Source organism: Lygodium microphyllum, chromosome 30, assembly GCF_053477565.2.
Source record: "Lygodium microphyllum isolate KBCC chromosome 30, Lygodium_microphyllum_v1.1.10, whole genome shotgun sequence".
NCBI classification, from domain to species: Eukaryota; Viridiplantae; Streptophyta; class Polypodiopsida; order Schizaeales; family Lygodiaceae; genus Lygodium; species Lygodium microphyllum.
The window spans coordinates 49,484,761-49,489,583 of record NC_141164.1 but is presented as its reverse complement, the minus strand read 5'-3'; the positions used below and the strand labels follow the sequence as shown (position 1 = coordinate 49,489,583).

Here is a 4,823-nt window from a genome sequence, read left to right as displayed (position 1 = left end):
AAGTGAACCTTCTAGGTGGTAGATACAAAAACTTTAGCCCGTATACATTAACTCGATGTAAGCATGAAAGCATAATATTGAGAGACCCCGTTTTAGATTTTTGATAAATCTCTCTAAAACATGCACTTACAAAAATAAGTAATCTATATTCATAAAAAGAAGGTAATTTCAAATCAATACATCATTAGTAAATTGGGTATCAATTACACCAAAGTACACCAAATAGGGGATAATTGTATAGTAGTGTTGACAAAAATCAATGATTGGAATCTACAAAGGACAAGTTTGACAACATAGTTTTTAGATCTTCTGACATCCCATACTTTGAAAGCATGCCATTAATTTTCTCTACATTACTTAAGCTATATTATAACTTTGGCTACAATGTTATTTTTACATGTCCATTGATAATTCCTTTAATAGCTCTATTTTTAATGAATAAATTAGGACACATAAAACTCATCTTATAATGTCCAAAATAATAAGAGTAACAACCATAACCATAAACAAAGATGGAATGTTTACATAATTACAAAAAATTTTGTAAACACTTGAGAATCACTTATGGTTGTTTTAGGATCCCCAAGGCAAAGCTCTCAATAATATATAGAATAGATTACCTCACCTCTCTAGTGGTCGACTTATCTCCCCATCATACACTTCGCTTTCATTCAATGACTCATTTGTGAGCTCGTCTCTTTTATGCTCTTCATGCACACTCATTCAAATGCTATCTCACAAGCAATTACCATATTGATATAGGCTTCTCTATGGGGTGGAAAGTTGAAAGGTATAAGAAATCCAACTCTATGGGGTGGAAACTTGAAAGGTATAAGAATATCAACTCTTAATGTAAAGTATAATAGACCATGTGAAAGAGATTGCCCATATTTGCTTTATATGCACAACTTTACCCATGCACCCAATTCATCGCAACCTTTAAAAGGAACATCATCATCACCTTGTACAAGTCATCATGCTAATGCTTATATAGACGATCATTCTAAGACACAAGGTAGATCGAAAAGGCTCTCTATTTGATGGCTTAGAACTCTAACAATTGATGCATTTTATCGTATACTAGTTTATTACAAGGTAGATGTCCCTTTGATGCTTAGCAAACCAGCAAAAGGTCACAGACTTCAATTTGTCCTTTATACAATAGATGCTCCTTGCCCAAAAGAGATGGCCCCCTTGTCCCAAAAGAGATGGCCTAGTAGTCTAACACTTGGGCTCATAATCATGTCTCAAGGTGAATCACTTCCTTGTGTGGGCATTCGGTTCACGTGTGTGCGCGTGTGCCTTTTCTCAGAAAAAAAAAGTTAAGATGTGCCTTAGATGCTTAGCAAAGCAAACAAGAGTGCGGTAAAGAAAAACAACTTCAGCGTCACTAGCCTTTTCTCACATTTTCCCATGCAGTAGTGTAGAAGGCACATTACATCAAACAATCATAGAAGAGAGAAGTTTCCATTGACGAGCATAAGTGCTTTTATATGTCATACACTTCTTAGTCTACAAGCTGACAGTAATATATTTCTCTATGTATCTTTGTTCTTCTGAGTACTGCTTCTCTCTTTGTACTGCCAAATTTCAAAAACCCAGATTTGAAAATCATGGGCCTGGTTTGACAAGCAATCATTGGCATTGCAGTTTACAGCATCCATAACCTGTTCTATAACTCATGCTTTATGTACCTTCCATGCAGAAGCAACTACCAGAGCTCTATTCAACCAGCCCAAATATAGTGCCCCTCCTTCCTGCTTCAATGTGTAGTTCTCACTGTAGGCTTTGAGGAGACCTGTGATAATGTCATTTACATAAGTACTCAGAGGATGAGGCCTGAAACCAGCCATTGTCATGCGGGCATGCCACTTTGCAGTTAATTCATGGCGTTCCACTCTCTCTGCGCCTTCACAGGCAATCACATTAACAATATCTCTGGCTAAGCATTGCTCCTCCACATTAACTCTGTCTTTACTATTCCTAGGGAGTGCAACATCTATTGACTCAAACACTGCAGAATAGTAGTCCAGGGTTTCCACGAATCTTGCCAGAAATGGGGCTGTGTTTGTGTTTGCTTCTTGCTCTACCAAAGTCACAACTTTAGGCTCCAGACCTTTGGCCAGCCGGATAAGGCAGTCACGGGGATTCGTCACACAAACACTCTCATCAGGCATATGGTGCAGCTGGAGTGCAAAGTTCACAGCAAGGGCCTCATTTGGCCGTCTCTCTATCATGTGACCTTGCAATTCCGAGAGCTGACAGGAGATTACATGAAATTCAAATGGTATACAAAGAGACTCTGCAAGCTTACCCAGGCGTCCCTTGACAAACTGCATACCACCAATTGGAGATGTATGGGAGGTTGGATCATCCACAGTTGTAATACGAATGTGTGGAGGACCTCCAGGCCTCTGTCCCAATGCCTGTATGAGAGAAAACCATTGAGTACCTTGAGCTATCTGAAGATCAAATATATGGACATTAGCTTCATCTTTAAATGCTTCAGCAATGGCACCATTAGCCGCTGCGTAGGCAAACTTGAAATAAGGACAGATTTCATAGAGCTTTTGCATAGCTGGGAGAAGATCCACACCCGATGCTTCTCCACATTTCAATGCCCTATAGATTGCAGAACCAGAAGCCTGAAGCTTTGCAACAAGGCCCTCGGACATGTAAGCAGCAAGTCTTTCAAGGGGACTCCCATAAACTGATACTTCCTTTCTGAGAGCATGCATAATAGCTGCAGCCCTGTCCAATTGATTTTCAGCAATGGAGGCAGCGCACATCAGCAGCAAGCTTTTGGTGTGGCTACCCTGGCTCACAGCTTGCTGAGGAAGGAATGCCTTCATTCTTTCCATTGACTGCATCGTTCGTTGTTGGCATTCAGATCTGCTCTCAGAAATACGCAGATTCTCTATTCTTGGAGCATTAGCAACAACCATGGAAGGAGTGTGTAAAAGCTTCTCCCAAGAAGCACTAACTTGTCCATCCAAATCCAGAAGCTCCACATCCTCTCCATCTGGGCCCATCAGGGTAGTCTCCAGCTCTACGAGCGTTCTGTTGAAGCCAGTACTCTGAAAGCTTGAGTTCACCATGTAGAACTGCACCGGTGATGATGAGTCAGGGCTTCCATTGCAAATCAGTGCTGCTGCACCCTGTGAAGCTTGACTGTAAACCGACCGGGCATAAGCATTGCTCTCTATTGTGAGCTGAGAACAGCTAGAATTCTCACTGTCGTACTGATAGTCTAAACCCTGGTAAGGGTCCGAACTCGAGGTCGAAAGCGGAGGAGAGAGCGATGAAATGGGGGAGCACGGAATACAGTCGTACGGCCTCTGATAGAGGGTCTGGTCACCTCTCAAGCTGTGATTCACATGCATGTCCCCTCTGGACCTCGAATCTGTGCCGTAAATGTAAGACTGGAAGCTGGCCTGAGGGGCGTCTTTAGGGGCTTCAGACAACTTATTCTGTCTGTGAGTGAAAGACATCTTCATTTTGATCTCTCTGCGATGAGTGAAAATACTTTCTGGCAGAAAATGCTACCAATTGATTGCCCTTTGAGAGTTCTCTACGGCAAGAAATTTTCCCGAATTGATTAACAAACTCTGATGGTCACCTATGGCAGGAAATGCTCTCAATGTATCCTTGAGAGTCCCTATGGCAGAAAATGCTCCCAATTGTTTGATCTTTTAGAGTCTTCTGCTCCAGAATGATCTTTGGAAGTCCCCCCGTGTCAGGAAATGATACCAATCGATCAATCCTTGTGAGTTTCTACTCCAGGAAATGCTCCCGATTCGAAGAAGATTGTATAGTTAGACGAAAAATCTGACCATAATGCAAGAGATTATAAGGAAACGCTCAAATTGGAAGCCATGTTCGTTCAATAATTCTGCTCGAGAACAGGAGAGTAACCAGACAAAGAGAGGGAAGATCCACACGTACCTGCTCGATGACTGCATGGTTGAGCGAATAGCCGTTCATAAAGGAGTGCCTGGTGCAAGGGACATGCTTGCGAAAAGAAATTGGCAAATCGTGATTGAGCGGCGAGCCCTTAAGGGTAAGCTGCACTCGACAGGCAAAGCATAAGAGAGAGAGAGAGAGAGAGAGAGAGAGAGTGTGTGTGTGTGTGTGTACCGACAGGGTTCAGCTGGAAAATGAGGAAGGTGCAGACCATGGAAGTTGGAACTTGGATGGCAATAATAAAAGGAAACGGAAGGGCGTCTTTTCCTTACCCTCCTGACGTCATTGCTGACGTCTCTTTGTTACCACGTCCCGCGTCTCATTAGACTAGTGTTGCGCCGTTCCAGCGTCCACGAAAAACCAAGGTTTTGTGTCAAGTGAATTGTTAAATCTGAAAAACATAAATGAATGTTTTCATACATAATATTTTTTAAGTTTAAAAACCAGCGTCATTTGGTTATAATATGCCCAAAGCACCTCCAAAACGTATGGAAAAACCTACAAATTATGACGATTGAAGGTTTGTATATTGGTATGAAAAAATACTTTGGATGAACAGAGCCCACACCCGAGTAGTTGGCTACACTTTTGAAAGTCTCTCAAGAAACGTTAGCCATAATTTTAGTAAGTAAGGAGGCAAAAAGACATGCCATACCATATTCACCTTACTTCCAAGCCTTTCACAAAGTCTCATAAATGCTTGCGCCTAACCACCCTTGGAGTATGCCAATTGTATAACCTTCTAGTCTTATCTACCTATCACATAACCTTACCTTGAGATTATTGTATCTTTCCATTAGTGGGCATTGTATGTCCTTGATCATTGCTAAGGTGTTCGCAACCTTCAAGCAAGCTACAAA

The 4,823-nt window shown here is 41.7% G+C and overlaps 1 pseudogene across 1 annotated transcript; it reads right to left on the bottom strand.

Moving 5' to 3' along the window:
• Positions 1-1,025: 1,025 nt before the first annotated feature.
• On the bottom strand, positions 1,026-4,190 carry LOC148009820 (scarecrow-like protein 21 pseudogene; annotated as a pseudogene). Its single transcript, XR_015689688.1, has 2 exons — positions 3,946-4,190; positions 1,026-3,828 (listed from the first exon to the last, which is right to left on the bottom strand). The product of XR_015689688.1 is annotated as a scarecrow-like protein 21 pseudogene (transcript).
• Positions 4,191-4,823: the final 633 nt, after the last annotated feature.